This window comes from Eretmochelys imbricata, chromosome 3, assembly GCF_965152235.1.
Source record: "Eretmochelys imbricata isolate rEreImb1 chromosome 3, rEreImb1.hap1, whole genome shotgun sequence".
Classification (NCBI taxonomy): domain Eukaryota; kingdom Metazoa; phylum Chordata; order Testudines; family Cheloniidae; genus Eretmochelys; species Eretmochelys imbricata.
This window is the reverse complement of record NC_135574.1, coordinates 120,473,084-120,500,593: the sequence shown is the minus strand read 5'-3', so window position 1 is coordinate 120,500,593 and position 27,510 is coordinate 120,473,084. Positions and strand designations below refer to the sequence as shown.

General features: G+C 44.1%; 1 protein-coding gene across 1 annotated transcript in view; it reads right to left on the bottom strand.

The window, feature by feature from the left end:
- Positions 1 to 27,510, bottom strand: part of FNDC1 (fibronectin type III domain containing 1) — a 139,259-nt gene that overhangs the window by 95,267 nt on the left and 16,482 nt on the right. The gene's annotated exons all lie outside the window — the stretch shown is intronic.

The following is a 27,510-nucleotide window of genomic DNA, read 5'->3' as shown; positions in this document are numbered from 1 at the left end:
GGAGGTCATCTAGTCCAACCCCCCGCTCAAAACAGGACCAATCCCCAATTTTTGCCCCAGATCCCTAAATGGCCCCCTCAAGGATTGAACTCACAACCCTGGGTTTAGCAGGCCAATGCTCAAACCACTGAGCTATCCCTCCCCCCCATATCAAGAAAAACGGTGAATAAAAATGTTTTCCTGCTACACTGTTATAATGATGGACATGAATAATTTGATCAGATCAATGAATTAGATGAGGTCACTGAGTCTGACTGGAAAATGACCACAATGATGCTTCATGTGCCCACATCCTCAATAATGAGAGAATGTTTATCCTCATTCACGGTGATGTTGTGACTCTAAACACCCCTGTTTTACACCCTACACGTTATTGGAAGTAATAATCTTTGTGCAAAATATGCCTTGTGAGATATTAAAAAACTAACACTGATCATTAACATTCTTGTGTAATGTAAGTATGAAATGCGTATTACGAGTTATGAAAATAAGGTGAAATTATGACTAAAATGCATTTATCAGACAAGTCTGGTGAGGGAGTAAACCAGTTTCTCAAAGACAGAGGACAAGCAGATGCCTCTAGCCAGGTGTCAGAGTTGATGGGCAATCACCTGTCAAGTGGGCATTTTTTGACAAAGAAGTGGGGCAGGAACAGATGGATCAGCATTTTAGCAAACAACAGCATGGAACCTCTTTCATCACCAGACTCCAGGTCTCCTTCCTCCCAACTGGAATGAACTTTATCTAAAGTTAACTCTCAGGAAAATGCATTCAAAGGGTGACTGGACTATAAAAGTGAGGGGCAAAAACACCCCAATTCTTCTCCCTCTCTGCTGAGATCAGAGCTGCTGGACCAGGGCAATAGCTGTCAACAGACACTCAGGGGGTGACCAGCATGGTGGTGGGCTGTTGGTGAGTGGCCCAGGTTCGGAACTATAACAGCAAAGCATTGCGAGGCACCCAGGATTATGGGACAGGTGGTGACACAACCTTTCACTGGTCTGCATTTCACCTCAGAATGTGACAGATGTACCTACACTTTTTCAGTGATTCCCCATCGGCCAGGTTGTACTGTTCCACAGGTCTACCGGCTGTTTTGTTTGGTTTGTCCAACATGACTTTCAGACCCTTCTTAGTGGGCAACAATTACACATTCCTTGGTTTCAGTGGATGTTCAAGTATATAAAGAGTGCAAATGTCAGCTCAGAACAACTTTAAAAACCTAAAAAGCACATTTGAGGTAATGCATGTAAAGCAGAGACTGAGGCCACAATAATCCCTCAAGCCATGTATTTAGTCTTAGTGTCTCAAAATTGTTCTTCTTTTCATAGTCACAGCCCTCCCACTCATTGTCAGTAGACAAATGGGTAAAGGTATATGTTTCTGACAGCTTAAAATGAAGTAGTATCTGAAACCATGCCATTATAAGAGAAAATCCTCCCATCGTTAAGTCATCAACCTACAAGAATTGTAGCTCAACTGATTAAGGACATCATTTTCAAAAGCAAGCTCTACTGCCTCTCATAAATTTTTGTGGATCTGTTGCTGCTGTACACAAACTTAAGAGTACTCTGTACTCTTCGGTAGCCCTTGCCTGTGTGATGAATCATATAAACAACGGGGGGAAAAAAGACGAATTTGTTTGAAAAGCACTATTATTATTATCAGCATTGTAAAGCATGTGTAAATCTGCATTCATGGCATTATACCAGTACAACAGGAGAGTTTAGCTGAATAACAGGTTCCTTGCCCCAAAACCATTACTTCTAAGAACACAAGCAGAACAATACAGAAAAACAAGATTGTTAGAGATGTAGGGCTACTGAAAGCTATCCCTGGATCCTACACATTCTCCTGGCTGTGGAAGAAATGGTGACAACAATACTCTGCAGTAATAACAAATGGCAGTTTTGTCCAATATAATGAGAAGTGAAAGAATACATAAAAACGTGCCACATGATGATTTTTATCCTCTGGTAAAATATATCAAAGCACATGCTGAGAGCTGATATATTTGCGCTAAAGTTTACCAAACTATTCTTATGGGAAAGAAGGCTAGATACTGTTGGTGCCGATGCACACGATAAGATACATCATGACAGAAAATATGCTTTTAAGGCCAGGAACATGACACCTTCTGCTATTACTGTTCCTTTCTGTTGAAAACTCATGACCTCACTCTAAAAATATGAAATAAGAAAAACATGGTCATTAAAAATGAGGTCAAACTGTACATAAGAACATAAGAATGGCCATACTGGGTCCATCTAGCCCAATATCCTGTCTTCAGACAGTGGCCAATGCCAGGTGCCCCAGAGGGCATGAACAGAACAGGTAATCATCAAGTGATCCATCCCCTGTATGTTGTCCTTTGTGAACCTGTCACTAAAGGAGAAGTTCCCATATAGTTTCACTCTCACACATGCACCCAGCTTTTCTAAAAATCTGGTACAGTTGAAAATTCAGGCCCCCCACTTTTCCCCACACATAGTAGCAGAGATTTCCCTACTAGCAACACTTTAAGTTACCTTTGTGTTCTTAGAATCACAGAATATCAGGGTTGGAAGGAACCTCAGGAGGTCATCTAGTCCAACCCCCTGCTCAAAGCAGGACCAATCCCCAATTTTTGCCCCAGATCCCAAATGGCCCCCTCAAGGATTGAACTCACAACCCTGGGTTTAGCAGGCCAATGCTCAAACCACTGAGCCATCCCCCCCTCCCCCCAAGGTGGGGGTGGAGTTTACCGAACTTTAACCTCTCCCCACCATGGAAAATGCTGGGAGTTTAGCCCCCTAAATCCATGGAAACCCCTCCCTCAGGACAGATCTTGAGGGATCCACCATTGACAATCTAGTTCAAAATACAGGAAACTTGCTTCCAGATTGCCATCTGACTACTCCACCACTCTGCCCTCCCCCCACCTCTTGACAACACAGCTTGTACAGAAGTCATGTTGCCAGTAGTTCCTCTAACCATGGCTGCTCAAGCGGGGCTTTGTGGAGTGTAAGTCAGGGCAGAATTGAGGCCACTCTGTACAGGGACAGTAGCCTGTCACCTTCCTCCAAGTGTTATGATCTGTCTGCATCCATTTATTGCCTCTTTTGTTTGACTTAGATTGTAAGCTTTTTGGAGAAGGGACTGACTTTTTGTTCTGTTTGTCCAGCATTTAGCACAGGGATGGGCAAAACGTTTGGCCCGAGGGCCACATGTGGGTGGGGAAATTGCATGCAGGGCCACGAATGTAGGGCTGGGGCAGGAGGTTGGAGTGCAGGAGGGAGTGCAGGGTGTGAGAGGGGGTGTGGTATGCAGGAAGGGGCTCAGGGCAAGGAGTTGGGGTGCAGGAGGGGTGTGGGGTGAGTGAGGGGGCTCAGGGCAGGGGGTTGGGGGGCAGGAGGGTGCGGGGTGCTGCAGGGGGCTCAGGGCAGGGGTGCAGGAGAGGTTTGGGGTGAGGGCTCCGGCCCGGCGCCACTTACCTTGAGTGGCTCCGGGGTGGCAGCGGCTCGGCTAAGGCAGGCTCCTTGCCTGCCCCACTCAGCTCCCGGAAGCGGCCAGCACCACATCCCTGTGGTTCCTGGGGAGGGGGGGCAGAGGGCTCCATGCGCTGCCCTCGCCTGCAGGTACCTCCCCCAAAGCACTCATTGGCTGCAGTTCTCCATTCCCGGTCAATGGGAGCTGTAGGGGGCAGTGCCTGCTGGCAGGGGCAGTGCCTGGAGCCCTCTGCCCCCTCTTCCCCCCAGGGGCTGCAAGGACGTGGTGCAGGGCTGGCAATGCATGCCAGATCCAAAGCCCTGACCGGCTGGATCCAGCCCACAGGCCATAGTTTGCCCACCCCTGGTCTAGCACAGTGAGCTGCTAATCCATGACTAGGGCTTCTAGGTATTAAGGTAATACAAATAAATAATAATGACATTAATAATAATAAATAATAATAAATCTATTAAGATTGCAGGATTCTTTATAAGGTTAACTAAACAGAAGCACCTTCATGCTGAGCTTCTGGATTGTAGTACAGGGGCCTAATTATTTACTCCATTACACTCGTTTCACACTGTTATAACTCCATTAACATCAATGAAGCATTAAGAATGTAAAACTGTGCATCAAGTAGAGAATGGTTTCAGAGTAACAGTGTTAGTCTGTATTCGCAGAAAGAAAAGGAGTACTTGTGGCACCTTAGAGACTAACCAATTTATTAGAGCATAAGCTTTCGTGAGCTACAGCTCACTTCATTGGATGCACTGTAGCTCACGAAAGCTTATGCTCAAATAAATTGGTTAGTCTCTAAGGTGCCACAAGTCCTCCTTTTCTTTTTGCAAGTAGAGAATGAGGCCCTGTATGTTCAAAGTACTCAGAAAACTTTATATATGATTAATCTGATGGGACATGAGGAGTGGGTTTCTGGAAGTTTAGGGTACTCAGCACAGCTCTCTACTTGTACCAAGTTTCTTTCTAACCCTTGTCAATTAGTGGTTAGGTTATGCCCTAAAGCAGTGGTTTTCAACCTTTTTTCATTTGCAGATCCTAAAACTTTTCAAATGGAGGTGCGGACCCATTTGGAAATCTTAGTCATAGTCTGCGAGCCCCCAGGGGTCCATGGACTACAGGTTGAAAACCACTGCCGTAAAGTATGATGATTTATATGCCTATTTTTATCCTACTTCATATACCTGTGGCTGTTTTTAATAGCCAGAGAAATGGTTAGGCCTTTTTTGAATCTTGCCAAACTCTTGGCCTCTTGATTTCTTGTAGCACAGTTTCACAGGTTAAAACAAGAGCTCATTCCTCTGGATGCTGGTTTTGGGCGTTGGGTCAGGGGAGTAACTTTTTTTACACTCCTGCAGTCCCACTGTCCGGGCTCTAATGAAGAACTCAGCTGTAGGACTTTAGCAACCACCAAATTCCCATGAATGGTTTACATCAGTTCTGTCTTGCTAACTAGTTAGCAACTAGTTAAAAAGATAGTTAGTAAGCTAATACATTAGAAAGCATGCTAATAACAGGTTAAGAGTCTAAAAGTAACAGTTGAAGGAATGTGAGAAACTTGACGTTAAGCATGGGTCTGGATCCAAACTCCCTCACTATTAGGGATGTTGTGGTCTGGGGCTTTGTCAGCCAAATATACAGCTAGGAATACTCCCAAAGTTAATGTCCCTGAACTTTCACGTGTTTGGATCTGGGGGGCTGGAGTCCAAAAATATGCAAAAGTGACTACTTTATCCTGTAATGTAGCAAAGATTTTTTCAATCCAACAAAGATTCATATGTTTATGTCTTTCCATTTCTTCTGTACTTCAAGTGCACGTTTTACTTTCCATAGAAACTGCCAAAAAACTTCTCAGACCCATAAAGTCAGAAAGTATGAATTCAAGCTTCATCATGAACTCAAGAAAGAAAATCGACTATCTCTGTTTTTCTTTCAAACTGGGGACCTCTCACTGATCAAAAAAGATTGTGATGTCCCAAAAGTCCACGCTTGCTAAGAACAAAAATACTGAATATGTCAGTTCAATATTATTTTCCCTTCTCTTATCAGCAGCTGTCAAAGATGAAGCTTATTCACTGCAATATCAAAAAGTACATCTTAAAATAACAAAGACTAAATCCATTTCTCTGTTTCTATAAAATGCAAACAAAGCATTGCATGGTATTGTCCTTTATAGTTCATAATTCAAATCCTGTGATAGAACCACCTTCTTTTAAATTGCTTTATTCTAAGTTGTCTGTTGTATATATTAGTTCTGTGGGAAGGAAAGCCACTTACTGAAAGTTTACAAAAAGTTAATCATATAAAATCAAACTCAAGGAAATATTCAGACCACTACCATCACTGGTCCCAGTAACTCCACACTCAGTCAGATCCTGATGCAGGTCAGTAATGGACAATATTCCAAAATAATTTTCTCACCCATGAAAAAGAAATACTCTGCAGTTAGGTTCCAAGCCATTTCTTCATTAAAAGTGAAGTGGATATACTGAATGTGCACCAGCCCATGCCTCTGCAGTTATCTGAATCATGACTTTGCTAAGCTCATCTCAGTCAGAAGTTACACTTTGAGGAGCTACCCAATTCTTTATAGTCTAAAAATGCCACTTTATCTAGACATGAGTCAGGGTGAAATACTAGATTTCTACATCAACATATCTATGGGTTATCCAACCTGCCTAGAATCTGATCAACGAAGGGTCAGACATTTGTACTGTGATATAAAAGGTCACTGTCAACTTAAAAAAAAAATCACACCTCTTTCTGTGCATTTATGCTTATTATTTGTACAAGTAACATCTAAGATTATTGTAATTTAAAGAGCTGTACTAACACTAATGCTAAGCTGTCATCTGGGCTAATGCACTGGAGTATTGATCCAGAGATCAGTAATGCATAGCCATCATCTGGGCTGATATACCAGGGAATTGATCCAGGGACCTCTAGACCTGAAGTTCTAGACTAATACACTGTGAACTAATAATCCAAGCTCTGTAACAAACTCTCATCCTCTGTGGATTGGACATGGGGTTGTGGGGACATAACACACACTGACCAGCAAGTTGTACAAGGGGGGAATGATTTTTTAAAAAACCTCAGTATGAACAAGACCTTTGTGAAGATCAAAAGGATAAATCACAGGAAGGAATGAGGATGCAAGCTTTAGCTGAAATGTTGAGAGTATCTCATGTGCTGCACTGAAGGTCCTGTCCACACCACAAGTGAATTATGTGCTAGGACACTTGCCTGTTGTGGCTAGGGGCATACATGTTGTAACACAAATTTGTTTTTATGACTAATGTGAAGAAAACATGATTCCATGTGTGTGTTAAGGAACTGTGGAAGGAAATTTCACTTACATCCATTTTAAGGCTCCTTTACATGGTCAGAGTGGGAGCCTAATAAAAATCTGGCCCATTATCTTTGAATCCAAGGCTGGAACTGTGAGATCTGTAGGTCCTGAACAAAGGCCCATGGGCCACTGCCACATCCACAGTTCCACCCAATGACTCTACTAGTGACTGGAGAATTAGGAGCCCTAAGGCCTTACACTCCACTAAAGGTACTACCCACAGGGACCTGACTGGGCTGAGTACAGTATTAGAGCCAGAAAGAGGCACAGGAAGTTGCCTGTGCAACAAGGTGGACCCTGGCTTGCTTCTGCTACAGACAGTGTCATCCGCTACCAAACTCCCAGCCTCATTCCCGGTTCCTGACTTCAACCCTGCCCTGTTCCTGGCCTCAGCTTCATTCTGGTCCCTGAACCCTTTCACCTTGGTCTCGGACTGCTCCAAACCTAGGCTATGGCTCATTGACTTCTGACAGAGTGCTGACCCTCGGCTTCAGTTCCCATTTCCTGTCTGACCCTGGCTCTGACTTTCAGCTCAGATACCTATGCTAACCACCAGGCCAGACCACCCACATCCTGGTCACTGATACTACCTTTCCACCATCTTTGACGCTAACCATTAATAAGTTAACATTTGCCAACAGATATCAGTTCTTTTCTATTTTAGGAACAGGAAAATACTGCAGTGTGCCTCTGTGCTAAATAATGGCAAATTATGACTTTCTAATAGTGACCACTGTATCTAATGAAGTAATCTACAGTATGATTTGCCTACCATGGTCCTCAGAAAACCAATTACTGTCCACACTGATCAGGGAGGCAGAACAGACATTGCCTGTTAGTGTGATTTTTTTTGTATATGTATAATTACAGAGTTTGGGTTAGTGCCCCAATGTGCTACGCACTTTCCAAACACACAGGCTGCTCTATGTTCCATGATTGCCTTTACATGGTCCGTTTTGCCTACCATCCTTCAATGCCATAGTTCAGATAGGACCTCTGTGCCTCCCTCACAGGCTGCAGCATTCACATTCCTTCACGCTCACTGTGCAGTTAAGAAGTGCTGGTCTTTAGATTGCAGTTATTTGGACATACAGCCGGGTGCATTTTGAAATGATCACTCACTCAGCCTGATTTTCTACTGCACTGCATTTATTGCCCTACATTTGCGTGAATGACGGCACGGCCAGTCATTTACATTGTTACAAAGTGGATACTAAATCACAATGGCAGCATTGTGCACTTCCTTTGCTACACAAGGCCCACAGCAATGGAGAATCGGGCCCACTCTGAACAGTGAAGGGTTTCACTTAGTAACTGATATCAGCAGCCATCATCCTGTAGAGAAAAAACTCTAAATTATTCAGGTCAGGTCAATAATAAAGCTGCTTAACTCATCTGAGGATTTCCCAGACAACCTGTGTGCAATTAACTGGATAAAACAGTTATTTGGGCCAGATTCTGCCACCCTTTTTCATGCTATGTAGTTCCTGACTCTGTAAATAGAGCCACTAGTTTCAGTGGACATGCTCCTAGAGTGAGGTGCTAATCAGCATGAGTGAGTATGGCAGAATATAGACTTAATGTTTGCTTTTAGGGCACACTGATACAAATTATTATTCTTTTCTTACAGATCACCACAGACGTTTATGGATCTTTATGGATAAATAAAGATCTAAGAAGCTCTAAGATGTTCTAAGATGGAACAAGCTACATGTGACATTGGGACAGATGACTTCAAATGAAAAGGGGCAAGAAAGGAAAAAATTGGAAAGGCAAACAAGCCCCAGTATATCTTACAATTGATATCTATTCTTGTTCTGCCACCAAACAGAAAGGAAATCTCAACCAATTATCCAGCTGAGGGTTCACAAGTTTTCTGGCATACAGAAAGGAAAGGGCATTTTTGGTTAATTTTCCAAGTACAAAGGAGCAGTAGAATTGCTGACCAAGCATTCTGACCAGGATTGGATCAGTCATAGGCACAAAGGGAGCACAGGATAAAATGCCAGGAGTTGCAAACAGAAAAAGCCAACCTCAAAACAAAAAATGAAAACTAAAGCTCTCTTTCTGGGGAACTAATGGCTCAGGGGACTAGTAATGGAATATATGGATTTATATTATTGGAGATTTTTTAAGAGCAGGTTGGACAAACACCTGTCAGGCATGGTCTAGATCAGAGGTGGGCAAACTGCGGCCTGCGGGACGGTCCTACCCAGCCCCTGAGCTCCTGGCCCGGGAGGCTAGCCCCCAGCCTCTCCCCTGCTGTCCCCCCTCCCCCGCAGCCACACGGGCAGCGCTCTGGACACCAGGGCTGCACGCTCATGCAGGGCAGAGCAGCAGCGTGTCTGGCTCCGGTGCGGCTCCCAGACATGTTGCTCTGAGTGGCATGGTAAGGGGGCCAGGGCCGTGGAGTTGGATAAGGGGCGGGGGGCCTGGGGGGCAGTCAGGGAGCAGGGAATGGTTGGATAGGAGGTGGTGTCCCAGGGGGGTGGTTAGGGGCGGGGGGTCCCAGGAGGAGGCGGTCAGGGGACGGGGAACAGGGGGCGGTTGGATAGGGCAGAGGTTTGGGGGGGGCAGTCAAGGGACGGGAAGCAGGGTGGGGGTTAGATAGAGGGCGGAGGTCCTGGGAGGGGCAGTCAGGGGACAAGGAGTGGGGGGCGTTGGATGAGGGGGTTCTGAGGGGGGCGGGAAGTCGGAGGGGGTGGAATAGGGGGTGGGGGCCAGGCTGTTTGGGGAGGCACAGCCTTCCCTACCAGGCCCTCCATACAGTTTCGCACCCCGTTGTTGCCCTCGGGCCAAAAAGTTTGCCCAGCCCTGGTCTAGATAATACTTAGTCCTGCCATGAGTGCAGGGGACTGGACTAGATGACCTCATGAGGTCCCTTCCAGTCCTACGATTCTCTGATTATTTGTATTAAATAACTCCTATAGGCCCCACTTAAGTCTGAGGACAACATTGTGCTAGCCATTGTATAAACACAATAAATGACAGTTCCTGACCCAAGGAGTTCACAATTTAAACAGACCTTTAGGTCACCAGTTCAAATCCAGCTCAGGTTAGTAGAGAGCCAATATTCTAAGAGGACACTAAAGGAACTTGTCTTGTTTAGCCTATCAAAAGAAGGCTGAGAAGGGATATGATTGCTCTCAATAAACACACCGGGGGGTAAACCCCATGGAGGGAGAAGAGCTAGCCCTAAAGTTGCATTGATCCTTTTGGCACCATTGCAAGCTCAGCTCTAGGGTCTGCTCAGTTGCCACAGGATTTTCCACAGAAGGGGACAAGCAGGATCCAAGTTAATCTCAATTCATCCTATTGCAAAGCAACTGACAATACGTCAGGAAGTCCTGTGAAATCTCAAAACTGAGATGGCTTTTCTAAAGCTGTCACACTTTTTCTTTAAACAAAAATAATTCAACTGTTTTTGATGTGTTGAAGCGTAAATGGACATTGCAGAATAAAAACAGAGAGCCCCATTCTCCTCTGAGATGGTTAGCACTGCTCAGTTTCCACCCCCCAAAAGTTTCATCTTATGGAGTTTCCCTGGAGCTGTCATTCCAGAAGGGTTGGAGGTCTGTACTCTGTGGAAGAAGCCCTGGGTTCCACCCTCTGAAAAGAAGGATGCTCTAAGATCAATACAGACCTAACAGAGGCAGTGGGCATCCATGCAAAGGCTCTTGCTTCTGCACTGCTGCCTGTCCTGCCCCTCTGGCGACTGGGCAGCATGTCTCCTTCAACAGCTATGCCCAGAACCTCTTTTGAGGCAGATGGATGGATCCAGGCCATGGAGGGTGAAACCAAGCAGGTTACTACTGAGTCCTGGATTTGCTTCATTTGCTGAGTTTCCCTTTCTTCACACGGCCCCCACCTGGGTCTGCCTCCTATCGATCTGGATCACCTACCACCACAAGGTTGGGAATGGAAAGGATGAAGCAGCTATTCCCCCTTCCATTCATCTCACACGCCTACACAGATTTTGCTCCTATCCACTCACATGGCTAGTTTAGACTGCTACAAATGGTTAGATTACTGGAAACAAACGAATGTTAAAAACTGGATTTCCCCACCACCATCATCATCCCCATTTATGCTCTTTCTGGTTCAGTGCTGGCATGTTTAGTGTTCCAGCTCTGCCGGAAAATGTTTAAATAACTAAACATCCCTTTTCACTGAACTTTTTAAAATAAGTGATCTGAAATCCATTTCTGTCCATATTAGAGTCTGTCTTAGATTCCCATCAATTATGGGTTACCAGATCTGCTCATAAAATGTGTTTCAAAACACAAGTAAAATAATGCACGGTTCAGAGAAATCATAGAAATTCAGGGCTGGAAGGGACCTCAAGACATCATCCAATCCAGTGGTTGGCAAACTTTTTTTCCCCACAGACTACTTGAAAATTGCCGAGGGTCTCGGCGGACCACTTAATGATCTTTCCAAATGTTGTTTGTGCCGTTAGGTAACTGTTGTAAAGCACTTTGGATAAAAGTGCTATATAAATTTTTTTTTATAATAATTAACTTTTTTTGTTCTACAAGTAAAAGCACACAACTCATATTTTAATATCAGTAGTCTTAGCTTTCTAATGCGATGGATGTGCCCACTCTCCCCTGCCGCGGCTGTCCCCAAGGTGGAGCTAGGAAGGAGTGGGGTCTCTCCCCCACCGCAGCAGCCACAGAGCTGAGGAGGGGGGGTCTCTCCCTCTCTTCCCCACTGTCAAGGTTCCTCCCCCACTCTGAACTCTAGGGTACAGATGTGGGGACCTGCATGAAAAACCTCCTAAGCTTATCTTTACCAGCTTAGGTCAAAACTTCCCCAAGGTACAAAATATTCCACCCTTTGTCCTTGGATTGGCTGCTACCACCACCAAACAAATACTGGTTACTGGGGAAGAGCTGTTTGGAAACTTCTTTCCCCCCAAAATACTTCCCAAAACCTTGCACCCCACTTCCTGGACAAGGTTTGGTAAAAAGCCTCACCAATTTGCCTAGGTGACTACAGACCCAGACCCTTGGATCTTAAGAACAATGAACAATCCTCCCAACACTTGCACCCCCCCTTTCCTGGGAAATGTTGGATAAAAAAACCTCACCGATTTGCATAGGTGACTACAGACCCAAACCCTTGAATCTGAGAACAATGAAAAAGCATTCTGTTTTCTTACAAGAAGACTTTTAATAGAAATAGAAGTAAAGAAATCACCTCTGTAAAATCAGGATGGTAGATACCTTACAGGGTAATTAGATTCAAAACATAGAGAACCCCTCTAGGCAAAACCTTAAGTTACAAAAAAGATACACAAACAGAAATAGTCATTCTATTCAGCACAATTCTTTTCTCAGCCATTTAAAGAAATCATAATCTAATGCATACCTAGCTAGATTACTTACTAAAAGTTCTAAGACTCCATTCCTGTTCTGTCCCCAGCAAAGCAGCATAAAGACAGACAGAGACCCTTTGTTTCTCTCCCTCCTCCCAGCTTTTGAAAGTATCTTGTCTCCTCATTGGTCATTTTAGTCAGGTGCCAGCGAGGTTACCTTTAGCTTCTTAACCCTTTACAGGTGAGAGGAGTTTTCCCCTGGCCAGGAGGGATTTCAAAGGGGTTTACCCTTCCCTTTATATTTATGACACCCACCGAGGCAGCCCCCGAGCTGGGGCTGGGAAGGAGGGCCGTCTCTCCTCGGCAGCCGCAACCCTGGAGTTGGTGAAACTCAACCTCCTTCTCTGGCCGCCACAGCCCTGCACATCCCAGATTCCCCCCACCCCCTCTTCTCACCCCACTGCCCCCTCCCACTTACCCCCTATTCCCCCCAAGGCCACCACCTCACTTTACATGTGCGTCTTCTCCAGGGTCCAGACACCTACTTAGTGGAGCCACGCCTGCATGGTTCCACTAATTAGGTGGGTGGCCCATCGTTCTCTCATGAAGCTGCTCAGGCGCGCACCTTAGAGGGAACTATCTGAGGACCACCTGAATGGAGTTTGCGGACCACAGTTTGAAAACCTCTGATCTAATCCATCCCCTCACCTGGAGCAGAATTAAGTAAACCTAGACAATCCGATCATTTTACTTTTGTTATGTGTACTCCTTTTATCTGTTTAAACAGCCGCTGTGGTGCCCGGGTGCTATTATATCTACGGAGGCAAGTGGAACTCGAGGAGTAGCACTTGTTGGGCCATGCCACTTTTTTGATGTTTAATATTTGGGCAGCGACTCCTGTGAGAGCAGCTGGTTTGACAGGAGTTCCAGTGCCATAGGATGATGTATTATTTGAGACATCTAGTGGCAGGAGAGATGAATTACTATCGTTTCAAATTACTTGAATGGATCAGATTAAATCTAAAAACCAACAAACCTATGACCCCAGTGCTGCAAAGACTTACATACTTTATGCATTGTGAATGGTCCCTCTGACTTCAAGATAAGCACATGCTTTAGTCTTTGCAGAATCAGGGCCTCAGCTAATTCAGCAGTAAGGTTGCATAGTTTAAAAAGAAATCACAGTGTCAGGAAACGCAAAAGTTAAGGTTCTGACAACAGCATATCCTATATATTTTATGCTGAACATTTTAAGCTACATATTTAACCAGAAAAAACAGAATATAAAAATCCTACATATGTGCAATGCAGCCATATTAATATTGCTGGTTGAACCATAAATTTTACATTTCCTAACTTTCTGTTATTTTAGCTGTGTAGTCTTCAGGTCTTTAAATGCAAAGCACTAAATTGTTACCTAAACGGGGCGGAGGGAGTGATTTTTTTTTATATGTATGTACAGCACGCAGCATGATGGGGCTATAAACTTGCTGATGCCCCTTTGGGCTACTGCAATGTAATAAATAAATAAATAAGTAAATAAATAATCATCATCATTTATATCAATAATAAAATAAATAAGTTAAATAAATAGTATACATAAATGACTTGTGCTTAATGATGTTACACTTAAATGGTCCGAATTAGGCTTTGAAATTCACACCTGATTGGAGTGAATGGAAAGTGGGAGGGGTGAGTTACTTATATATTGACACCGTCCAGATCTATCTATGTCACTATGATCTCTATCATCACTTCTCACTACCATTAATTTTTCCTCACAACACCTCAGCATGGCAGGGAAAATTTACTATTCCTAATATGACAGGTACAGAAATTAAGGCACAGGAGTTTGCAGGCTTGATCTGTTGAGGCTGCATATATGCTTAAGTTTGCTACCATGAGTAGTCCCCACTGATTTCAGGGTTTACCAAATCATGACCTTAGTGATTTGTCCTAGGTGTAGTCAAAGGAAGAGTCAGGATATGACCTCACATTTCCTGAGGTGCATCTTAGTACATAAACTCTAAGACCATTCTTCTCCTCCAATGCAAGTGAGCCGACAGCTTTGCATCAAACAGGAACAAATGTGTATTATGATGTCACAAAGAGAGAAGGCCTCATTATGTTGTGTGAACTTTCAACCACATAACTTTGTTTTGGAAAGTTTCAAATATGAGAAAACAGTGGGTTATGACAAACAGCTTAGTGAACTTAGTTATATTTGAAAAAAAGAAAAAGTAGAAGTTAAAATTATTAGGTTAAGTAAAACTCACTTTTTTTAAAGACACAAGGGGATTTAGATGCCTAACTGCCACTTTAAGTGCCAAAGTCTATAGCTTAGATCCTCAAAACCTCACTCAACTACAGCCTAACCCTGTAGATGCTTAAATTCCCTAGGCACTGAAATTTTCACCAGCAAAGTCCCCAAGACACCTAAATTTCTGCTAGCGGGCACGCACGCAGACACCTAAGTCCTCACACTGTCGAGTTGCTCGGTGCCAAACTCTTGACTGAGTTCCGATAAAAATTGCATTTGTTTAGTCTGGAGCAGAGAAGACTGAGAGGGGATGTGATAACAATTTTCAAGTACATAAAAGTTTGTTACAATGAGGAGGGAGAAAAATTGTTCTCGTTATCCTTGGAGGACAGGACAAGAAGCAACGGGCTTATATTGCAGCAAAGGTGGTTTAAGTTGGACATTAAGAAAATCTTCCTAATGGTCAGGGGGGTTAAGCACTGGAATAAATTGCCTAAAGAGGTTGTGGAATCTCCATCATAGGAGATTTTTAAAAGCAGGTTAGACAAACACATGTCAGGGATGGTCTAGATAATACTTAGTCCTGCCATCAGTGCAGGGGACTGGACTAGAGGACTTCTCAAGGTCTCTTTCAGTCCTACGACTCTATGATAGAATTCACAAACTAGGCATTCCCTCATCTATCCCAATCCAGCATTTTCAGAGGCTACCTATGAGAACAGGCTCTGCACAAACCACAGCTGCTGGAGGAGGAAGTGTCCCTCAATGACCAGTGGCTAGGACGATCCCCTGGTGTAGGGTTGCCAACTCTCTACTCACACAAAACTGAACACCCTTGCCCCGCACCCTTCCCCGCCCCTTCCCCAAGGCCCCGCCCTCCACTCACTCCACCCCCCCCCGCCCCCCCGCTCGCTCTCCCCACCCTCACTCACTTGCTCATTTTCAATGCACTGGCTCAGGGGGTTGGGTGTGGGAGTGGCTGAGAGCTCTGGATGGGGGGTGCAGGCTCCGGGGTGGGGCCTGAAATGGGGAGTTCTGGCTGGGGTGCGCTGATTGTGAGGGCTCCGGCTGGGCGTGAGGGCTCTGGTGTAGGGCCAGGAATGAGGGGTTTGGGGGGTAGGAGGGTGCTCTGGGCTGGGGGGTTTTGAGGACGGGAGGGGGACCAGGGCTGAGGCAGGGGGTTGGGGTTGGGGGGGAGTGCGGGCTCCGGTGGGGGGTGCAGGCTCTAGCATATGTAGGATTTTTATATTGAGAAGCTTGGGGTGCAGGAGGGTACTCCGGGCTAGGATCGAGGGGTTCAGAGGGTGGGAGGGGGATCAGGGCTGGGGGAGGGGGTCAGAGGTGCAGGCTCCAGACAGTGCTTACCTCAGGCAGCTCCCGGAAGCAGCAACATGTCCCCTCTCCTGCTCTTACATAGAGATACGACCAAGCAGCTCTGCGCGCCACCCCCGCAGCTCCTATTGGCTGCAGTTCCCAGCCAATGGGAGCTGCAAAGCCAGCGCTTGGGGATGGGGAAGCATGAAGAACCCCCTGACTGCCCCTACTTGTAGGAGCCAGAGGGGGGACATGCTGCTGCTTCCAGGAGCTGCGTGTAGCCACGGCAGGCAGGGAGCCTGCCTTGGCCCCACTGCGCCACCAACTGGACTTTTAATGGCCCGGTCGGTGCTGACCAGAGCTGCCAGGGTCCCTTTTCGACGGGGCATTCAGCAACCCTACCCTGGTGTAAGGGAGATCCAGTTTCCAGTCCCTGCTCTAATACTCCAGCATATCCTATAACCCAGTGGTTAGGGCATTCATATGGGAGCTAGGAGACCTGGCTTGAAGTCCTTACTCCATGTCAGGCAGAGTGGGGATTTAAACCTCTGTCCTCAGAGAGGGCTCTAACCGCTGGGCTAGAGGGCATAAGGGGAGGGGGCATGATCATCTGTATTTTTCTGGAGAAAGGGCTGACCTGGCTTAGACACTTACCTTTAGGAGAGGCTTCATGGCTGTGAATCCAAAGTGGAGGGAAGCATTTAACTCCTTCTGAGTGCTGGGGCTCAGGCCACACCATTCTGCCCAATGTTTCCTACTGGCTAGCTTAGGCCGCTCCCTGCTCCAGCACCCTGGCTTGTGTGGATCTCCATTCTTAGGCCACTAACTCTCCCCAAGCACCGTACAGGGAGGATGGGCACCTAACTCAGGGCTGTCGATTCTGGCAAGCAGCAGGACACCTAACGTTAGGTGTTGCAATGCAGCACCTAAGTGCCCTTTGTGGATCTCAGCACCTAAGTGCCCTTTGTGGATCTAGCCCAGGGGTTCTCAACTTGTGGCCCCAACAGCAAACAGCTGCAGCCCATGCAACATGTGAAAGCCATACAGGTAGTACATATATTGTGTGGATGCAGCCCACATAACACAAAGAGAGCTGCATATGCAGCAGACATGACAAACCCACGGAAAAAAAACACAGAAATTGGGCTTGGTTTTGACTTAATTGGCTTGTGAGTTGCTTGTTGGCAAGTTTTTGCTTTGTAGCTTGTTGCTTGTTTGGCTTGTAGCTTCTTGCATGTTGGAGCTTGTTGCTTCTCTCTTTTTTTCCTTTTTATCAGCTCCCAGCAAGCAGGGGCAAGTAGTGGAGAGAGTCAGGGATGTACAGCTGGCCCACCACAGTCCCAGACTCCATGCCAGGGGGATCTAGTCACACAGAGTGTTGGGATTCTTAGGGATTGGCTTGTTTTGGCCTTGTTTTGAAATGGGATTAGCTTGATTTTTGGCTTATTGTGAAAGTCAGGGTGCTTATTTACCACATGAAAATTGGCAACTGCGATATGCAACCCAAAATAGTAAATAGGCTGAGAACCACTGATCTAGCCAAATATCTACATTGTGACCCTAAATGACTTGGTAGCATCCCTTTAAAGCCCAATTCTATCACTGACTAGTTTGGAACTAATATAAGTGCAACATCCAATTCCATAAAGGGAACTGAGATTTTTTTTCCCCATTCTATTTTGCTGAATTGCCTTTTAGGGGCATTTTATGAAAACAAGGTGGAGGAAGTTCATATAACAGGATAAATGATCAGGACGTTAAAATGCCAAACATAAAGTGGAATTAGACAATTAGACAGTAGCTTACTGTTTATGGTTACAATATGCAAGCTATTTAAAAGTTTAATGCACCAAGTTTTAAATCAACATACAATAATTGCATATTTCTGGTGGGAATCTTTGAACATTCCTCACATTCATTTTGCCACTGAGAAAGGCGTTCTTAATACACTATTACGGTTGACCTCCTCAAAAGCAGGGCCTAATCCAAATCCGATAGAAGCCAAATGGAAAGAGTCCCATGGACTTTGGGTCAAACCCACAGTAAGTAGCTCAATAAATTCGTTGTAGGCTTTTCTAGGGTGCTTGTCATTGTACTACCTTACTGCCTCACATACATCACTGAATTAATCCTCACCGCACCCCAGTGGGGAGGGAAATGTTACTCATTCCATTTTAAAAATGGGGGAGCTGAAACACAAAGATTGATTAGATAGTTTGTCCAATGTCACTCCAGAAGTTTGTAACAAAGCCAAAGACTGAAGCAGATCTTCTGAGTCCTAGTCCAGTGCCTTAACCACAAGTGGGCCCTTGATACTAGTCAAATATGTACATTAAATAAAAACAAAGCACATTTAAAACTCTGTTAAAGTCTCAGTCAAATGAAGCCGACATGGGGTTATTTCTGTCACAGACGTTAGAACTTGCTTTATTCATGCAGTAACTTTAGAGAGAAGAGATGTCAAACAGATGATGAAACTGTGAGAAGAAGCAGATCAAAAACTCAATGGGAAGGGTCACAGCAAAAAGAGTTTAACGCTGATCATGAAAGACACAATGGCCCTGATCTTGCAAAGGGCTGAGTGCCTTCTGTTAGTCCTGCGAGCTCTCTGCTTGTCATTCCCACAGCTTCTCAGTGCCTAATCTTATGTGCTGTCTGCAAAGAATTCACCAGTAAAAAACCCACAGATATGCAACTGAAGTTGGCATCGCTTCCATATATGATGCAAGGGAACATAGAACAACCACACTGAGTGAGAGCAGTGGTCCATCTAGCCCAGTGTCCAGTCTTCTAACAGTTGCCAGGGCAATGAACAGAACAGGGCAATGAACAGAACAGGGAAATTTTGAGTGATCCATCCCCTGTCATTCACACCCAGCTTCTGCCAGTTGGAGGTGTAGGACACCTGGGGCATGGGGCTGTGTCACTGATCATCTTGGCCAATAGTCATTGATGGACCTACCCTCCATGAACACATACAATTCTTTTTTGAACCCAGTTAATAGTTCGGACATTCACAACATCCCTTGGAAACAAGTTCCACAGGCTGGGTTCATTGGGTGACCCCTAGTTCTTCTGTTAGTGAAGGTGTGACAGGTTGGACACCCCCCCCCGTCTGGTATGTCTGATATACTGGGGTCCCACTGAGCCCGCCCGTTCCACCAGCCTGGGCTTCCTCACCCTGTCCTGCTGTGCCAGGCCCTCAAGCCTTCTCTAGCACACCCACAGGTAAGGCCACACCCAGCTGCAGACACAAACTGAAATCAGCTCTGTGTGGGAGGATTCAGCTCGGGAATTTACCCAGCACTCATATGCACACCTCCTTTGGGGTGTAAACCCAAAATAATATTGTCTTGCGCTGTATACAGAGATCTGTACAGCCCAAAGTCATAAAAATCGCCCCCTCCCTCAATGTGGAGGGAGATATGCATAGCTTTTTGCCTCCCCTCCCCCCCCCATACAAATTGCACAAACTGGGTTTTGAAAAAAAAATAAGTTTATTAACTACAAAAAGTAAATTTTAAGTGATTATAAGGGATAGCAGACAGAACAAAGCAGATTTCTGAGCAAATAATACAAAACACGCAAACTAAGCTTAATACACTAAAGAAACAGGTTACAAATAGTAATTTCTCACCCTAAATGTTGGATAGGCAGGTTGTAGAGTTTCTGCAGATCAGAGTTTAATTTATTTCTCTTCACAGGCTAGACCCCTGTCTTAACCTGGACACAGCCCCTGCCTTTCCCCAGCTTAGTTTGTTTGTTTGTTTCTTCAGGTGTTTTCACCAGTCTTCCTTCTTGAGCGGGGAGGCAATGGAGAAGAGCCCTGATTGACTCACTTCCCAGCCTTAAATAGGATTTACATAAGCTGCGAATCCTTTGTTTCCAGTGGAAAAATACCGGCAGTGTCCAAGGTGGTACTCCATACCAGGTGACATTATCACATGACCTTGCAATGTTAGAGCAACCATGGAGACAAGGTTTATTTGAAAGGTCCACAGGAAGGAACTCCAGGAAGATGAGAGATCAGCATCTTCAAAGACCCATTGTCTTTCCTAATGGCACATCCAGACTGATTGCATACTGTCTGACGGGCGTTTCTCAGTTGTGATCACAGTTGTAATTGTTATATAGTCAATATTCCTAACTTCAGATACAGAAATGATACATGTATACAAATAGAATAATCATATTCAGTAAAACATAACCTTGCCAATGATACCTTACATGACCCATCTTCCATGAAACATCTTAGTTATGCCATATTCATATCATAACAATATTTCTATGAAGACTATGCGGTGTAGCATCACAGAAGGGGTAAATAATACTCCCTGTTCACTTTCTCCACACAATTCCTGATTGTATAGACTTCTATCACATCCCTCTTTAGTCATCTATTTTCTAAACTGAACAGTCCCAATCTTTTTAATCTCTCCGTGTGTGGAAGCTATTCCATACCTACAATCGTTTTTGTTGCCCTTCTCTGTACCTTTTCAAATTCTAATATGTATTTTTGAGATGGGTGACCAAAACTGCATGCAGTATTCAAGATGTGGGCGTACCAGGGATTTATATTGTGACATTATGATATTTTTGTTTTACTATCTATCCTTTCCTAATGGTTCCTAACATAGTTAACTTTTTTGACTGCTGCTGCACATTGAGCAAATGTTTTCAGGGAAATATTCACAATGACTCCAAGATCTCTTTCTTGAGTGGTAACAGCTAATCTAGTCGCCATCATTCTGTATGTATAGCTGGGATTATGTTTTCTAATGTGCATTACTTTGCACTTATCAACATTGAATTTCATCTGGCATTTGCTTGCCCAGTGACCCAGTTTTGTGAGATCCCTTTATAATTCCCCGCCCCAGCACAACCTACTCCTGTCATTCCTATATATTTTGTACCCTGGTATTACTGTGGCCCATTGATTATCATCATTCCACCAAGCTTCTGCAATGCCTGTTATAGCAATAGCCTCATAATGCCAGCACTCTAGTTCGCCCATGCTGATCTTTAGACTTCTAGCACTTGTATACAATTTTGTCCATATTCATTTGCTTGCCTTTACATGTAATATTTAAATGGGACTCTCTTACATTTGACCGTTCTTCACTAGGTCCTCCTACCTGTACTTTACCAACTTTTTTCTTACCCTCCTTACTAGGATGTAGAGTTCCTTCTTTAATAAATTCATCCTTAAGGGATATCTCCACCTGAACTAAACCATGTGTTCCTCCGTACCTGTCTCCTTTCCCACAGCCCTTAGTTTAAAGAATCCTCTACAATCTTTTTTAATTTTACATGCCAGCAGTCTGGTTCTGTTTAGGTGGAACCCATCCTTCCTGTACAGGCTCCCCCTTTCCCCAAAAGTTCCCTAGTTCCTAATAAATCTAAAACCCTTCTCCCTACACCACTGTCTCATCCATGCATTGGGACCCTGCAGTTCTGCCTGTCTAAGTGGCCCTGCGCATGGAACTGGAAGCATTTCAGAGAATGCAATCATGGAGGTCCTGGACATTAATCTCTTACCTAACAACCTAAACTTAGCCTCCAGGACCTCTTTCCAATCTTTTCCTATGTCATTGGTACCTTCATATACCACTACCACCAGCTCCTCCCCAGCACTGCACATAAATCTATCTGGATGTCTTGTGAGATCCACAACACACCCGTCACACCCGGCAGGCAGTTCACCATGTGGTTCTCTCGGTCATCACAAACCCAGCAATCTCCATTTCTAAAAATCAAATCCACCATTACTATTCCCTTTCTCTGCCTATTAACGAGGGTTCCCTCCCTCAGAAAGATATCCTCTATGTGATCATACGGAAGAAGGATCCCAGTTATGGGATTGTTTCCCTCTGCTCTTTTTCGCTATGTAAGGGTATGTCTCTAACTGCCTCTTTTACTCTGCCATTTAGCCATGGTGGCTCTTTTTTGTTGTGGTTGTTTTTTGAATTGGGGTATATATTTAGTTTGAACCTCTATTATGGTATTTTTAAACAGTATTATGGTATTTTTAAACAGTTTGAGAACCACTGGCTTAGAGTACAGTGCACTTGCTCAGGCAGAGCCAGTTTTTAATAGGGCTGTTTGTGGAGCAAGATACTAATTAGTATGAGTGTCACAACCTGGCTGGTTTATACTGGTCAGCTGGGGGTCATTTCAGAAAAAAAGAGTTGGGGCAGGGATCCTCCCACATATCACTGACCTGTTGAAAGGGGGAAATGGGATGGTATTTTGTCTCAGTGTAACTAACACTATCTTGAGGGCCTGGAAAGGGTGATTTTATTGCTCATGAGTGTACCACATCAACAGCCATGGCAAATGAGGTTCTCTATTTCCACACACAACAGATACTGCAATGGTATCTGAGACTACAAGTCCCTCCCCGCTGCCTCACTGATGTGCCTGAACCATTTCCAGGGGCAAGGAGTAGGAACTACATCTAGATATTTAAAGTATTATTTTAGTTTATATGCCAGTTCAGGCCTTTGTCAACACAACAAAGAAGTAGGGAGTCAATTAATACCCATGAAAGTGGCGATATGGCAATGACAAATCAGGCTCTCCGTGCCCCAAGTAGAGAACTTCCAGTAACAAAGGAAAGGGTTATCTCATGCATACCAATATAATATGCTTCATGATCACTGTATTTCTATGTTGGTTTCATGCTTTAAACCCTGGCATTAGGTAAATTATTAACATTTGGGAGAAGGCATATGCTTCTCTTATTTATCTGTACCTTTCTCATACCTGAAGAAGAGCTCTGTGTAAGCACTAAAGTTTGTCTCGTTCACCAACAGAAATTGGTCCAATAAAAAAATCTCACCCACCTTGTCACTCTGTCTCAATCTTATTTATATGTACACTATAAACTCCTACTTTGCTTTGGTTTTCTGCGTGTCAATTAATAGAATTATTTGTGTTTAAAATCTATGGCCCTGAGCCTGCAAAAACTTACAACCTAGCGTAGTGCCTAGTACCATGAGTAATCTCACTGAAGTCAACAGGACTCCTCCCAGGAACATTACACTCAATTAGTATTTGCAGGGTTGGCCTCTTAACATATCTATCAGCTGTTGCAAAGATAAGAACCACTGACCCCTCCAAGAAACCTTTGAAAAACAGCCTATTTAATTCCAGAAGAACACAAGACCCAAAAAGGGCTGTAGGACTTTAGGAACAAGGATTATTGTGGGATGACCAAAAGACGTGAAGATTGAGTAATGGTAAAACAGCTGTATGGAGTGACAAAATATGAACAAGCTCCACAATCCTCAAAGGGTAATAAACCTTGTTTTATGAAGAGCTGGGCTTTGATGATCAAGTTTCAAGCTGAAAAGGAGTGATTTAAAATATAGACTTCTCCAAACTACATTTTAACGTATACTTGGTTTTAGATGGAAGTTCCTCAGGGCTCTTTTTCCCCACTGATCAGTGTCGGGAGAAGGTTAGACTGATTTCCTTACAACATGGTTAAAGTTTAATTCTTGGCTCTGTAATAATTAAATGACATTTTTTTAAAGAAAAGCAATCTATTTATATAATAATTCTTGTGCGCCATATATTTTTGTTTGGGGTTTTTTTTCCCCAGAAAGTCACTGTTACTTGGGGATATTGATCTAACTCCTCAAAGATATTTAGGATCCGGGCCATTTTCATTAAAATATAGGCCAACATTTTCAAATTTAGGCATCTAAATCTATGTTGAGCCACATAAATAGCAGTGGCCTAATTTCCAAGGTTGGCGAGAACATGTAGCTTACCTTGATTCATTTGGCTACTGAAAATCAGGCCACTTCTACTTAGGTGCATAAATATGAATTTTGGGGCCTAATTTAGGCCCTTAAATTTGAAAATATTGGCCACAATTTTTATTTGTGAAGAGTTTATCTGCTTCTGCTACTTAATCTTCACTTGATGTCATAATCCCCTATAGCTGACATTATTATTATTCCCACAGCAATCAAGTTATGATGTCCCAAACAGAGTTTCATGGCTTCAAGTATATGATGAACAGCATTAGTGAGTGCTCTCCAGCATTAGTGAGTGCTCTCCTAAAATCAGAGATTGTGATTTCCTGCAGATTTTCTAGCAATAAAGATCCCAGTTCAGCAAGGTACTTGATCATATGGCTAACTTTAAGAAACTGAGTAGTCTCATTGACTTCAATGGGACCACTCACACGCTTAAGTAACTTGCTGAATTGGGGTCAGAGAAATGAGAAGTGAAATCAAAATATAACATATTGTAGGAGGGATTAGTCTGATCTACAGGGTTTCCAATCCTGTGATTCTATTGCAAATCTCTCTATATTTCATGTTTTTTCTTAAAGCCCCGGTTCCTGGAGTCAAGTGATTGCAGGAAAATCCCAGATTTCAATTATTTTTAAAAAGTAAATCTATGGACTACCTGGTTGCAGAGAACAGCTTGAAAACATGAACACTAAGGCTCAAAAATCAGAAGGTAAATCAAAATCAAAAGGTAAACCAACATTTGTTATTTTAAAAATTTTATTATTTCTAAGCCAATCATAATTTTGGGGACCTGAGTCATGATTTTTGGACACTTGGGGTTGTCAGCACTGGATAGAGAAATGGGTTTCGAGCCAGTGTCACTGAATATTTAACTACTGTGCAGCAAACACATGATTATTACAGTTTTCAAAATTAATTAATATAAAAGAATTAAACTGGATTCTTCATAAGGTAGGGGCTTAACATCTACAACTCACTTCCAGTGGAGGACCAGTCCATCATCTCTTAACCTGTGCAAGTGAAGTCAAAATGCTCTTCAGTAACTGCAGAAGTGTCTAGGATATAGCCAAAATTTGGATTATGAACGTAGGGGCAAGCATCAAACTTGTGGCTCTAATAAGCAGAGAAAAATAAATGAACCCATCTTCAAAATTGTGTTGGTATATTCAGTGTTTGAATTCCTCGCACCTCCAGAGTTAATACTTCTCTCCAAAAATTACTGCTTATTTAGGACAGAGAAGCTTAAAAAAAAGAGCTCCTTTGTGAATAAAGAAAGCAATCATAGTCCACAATTAATAAAGCTAACCTCAGACTACATTGGGAAGCCCTAAATCTCCCATCTAGCAGCTACTCATCATTACTACTGCTTTCCACTATTGTAAAAACTCTGTAGGTTCCTTCATGGGGAGGGAAAGCACAGTAGCTACCACAGCTAACTGTGCAATGCGAAAGTTGACAAGATGTGTCATGCTGCTGTATTGCTGTTAGTGCCCTCTGAAGGCTACCAGAGAAAAAGAACAGCAGTTCATTCCCTCATGCAGTGCTGGTGAGAGGAGTGCAGGAGTGAGTGAGCTTCCTGATATGAAGTCATAACAAATATCTAAGCTGTTCCTAGGGGAGAAATTAATAACTAACACACCTAATGTGCTATTGAGATCTAGGAAGTAGATTTAAGTGTCAGGTGTGCCATTATGAGAAGTCACATATGAAACAAATATTAAATGAGGTCATGGTCTGTGCACTGGCCATGACCTGTCTAATTAGAAACAAAGTCCATTGGCAGACACAGGTGCAAAAGGGGAACAAAGTAATGACCGATCCAGGGCAATGGGGACAAGCTGAAGTGCAAGACGTAAGTGGATCCTGACATTTAAGAAAAAGAAAAGCACGATGGTTTCCCATGCAGTGTTCAGAGAATCACAGCACTTTCATTCTGTACAATATTTGTGAAAGAGGATCACAACCAAATGAAAATAATTCGGATTTACCAAACAGAGGCCCAACCGTGCCGTCCCTATTCGGGCAAATACTCCTGTCTGAGTAGAGACTGCAGGAGCAAGCTGCAGGTGCCTGATTTTTACTTACCCGCAAATTAGAGCATGATTACACTACAGGGTCAGACTCCTGGGCCCTGTTCTGGAGGTGCCAAAGAATGGCTGGCCTACTGAGGATTTCTCCTGAATAGGGAGAATCTCTGGGTGGCATGGAGCGGAGACAGGGGCTGGGGAAAAGGTCCCTGTGGGGCCGAGGAACTGGAGCACAGCACAAGCATTGCTTTGCTTCAGTGATCTCAGGCTCAGAAGAGTCCATGGGCGCCATAGGCAGCTGCACACAACTTAGAGCACTTCTGAAACTGCTGTAAAGTAGGCTAAACCCACCCCCAGCTCTCCCTGGACCGAGGAGCTGCAAACATGGCACCAAGCCACCTTTCCCACCCCAGTCTTCCAGTCCTGTCCCAAGCACAGCTCAGCCAGACCACACCAACTTCAGCTGAGCTTTCATCTCTTTACACTGATGAAAGTGAGAGAAAAATGAGGCCCTGTGTTCAAGAATGGGCTGTGCCAAAAGTCAACTCCCTTTGGGACAGGTAAGAGTACTCTTAAAATCACTGCAGAGTATGATGGATAAGTTAGCATTCAATAACTACAGTAATAAAAACTACCAGGCATCGATATTAAGTGCAATAGGAGGGAAAGAGTTCTTCTAACGTAGGGTGTTAATTTTGATTATGAATGTCCTTTCAGCCGGAGCACTTAATTGCCTTGGCCGTCTCTGCCACCAGCTGAATGCAGCTCCATCACAGTTATCTTCACAACCTAATGAGGGGTTCTGCTGCTGGAGATAGTAAGTGTTTTCCAGGGAACAGATTAAACAAATCATCAGTCCCATGACAGCTTCTATAGGACATGGAGATAAAACATTTTTCAGATAATTTGATTTATTTCCCCAGATATATTTGTACTAGTTTGGCCCTCTCTGATCTGGCCATCATTTCAACTGTAAATTCTGTGTTAATGTGGTGGAGATAAGCCATGGTTTGAGGCTCCAAAGAACGATCCAGCTAAAACATTCCACAGATCTGGAGTGATTTATAGTGCGTAAGGAGACTGGGAAGAGGGGTGGGTAGCACTGGGAAATGCGACAGAGCTCACTCTGCCACAGCAAACAAATGTGATTCCAGAGGAACACAGAGAGGACAGTGGAAGGAAGAAAATAACAGAGGGCTACAGGTGTTTTAGTCATAAAGACAGGGTGCTTCTGCAGTCAAAACAAATGTCCTTTCACAGAATCAAAAAACAAACAAACAAACAGATCAAAGTTGCTTCTGAGCAGTAGGAGACTGAAATACATTAGAAAGGTTCATATCCTTGCCACATTTATAATGTCGCACACATGATTTAAGGCCTTTGTAAAAGTTAACTTGTGACATTCTTTGCTCACTTCCAAGATGCATTGTTTTAAAAAACCACAACCAACTACTTGATCTTGCAGTTAACAGGGAGATCCCGGAAAAAATAAATCCCCAAGTAAGTAGGGCTTTCTGACTTTTTTCTAATGCCTTGTCATTTTAATTATACCAGGGCACAATCAACACACTAAATATCGTTGTCAAATATGTGCCCCCGGGCGAGACTGGCTGCAAAACTGCCTCCACTTAGCTGGAAACAACTAGCACGGACGCATACTGCTGCCACGACTTCCCCTCCTGCAAACCGAAGCCACCGCTAAAACACACACGGGCTTCGGAGGGTGAGAACGTCGGGAGGGGAGGCAATCAGCCGTTTACACACCACGCCAAATGTTGATCACGGAAAGTACGCGGGGTTCCCACTGGCACGGCGAGGAGGAGGAGGATGAAGAGCTGACCTCCCAAGGACCTGAGCGGGGAGTACATTTTCCCGGTTTCCAAGGCACAGCTGAGCTGCAGGGTTGCCCCCCACCCCGGATTTAAAGTGGGTTGGATGAAGTTATTTTGCTTTTGGAGTGAGGGGTTTTGCCGCGTGTGGGTCTC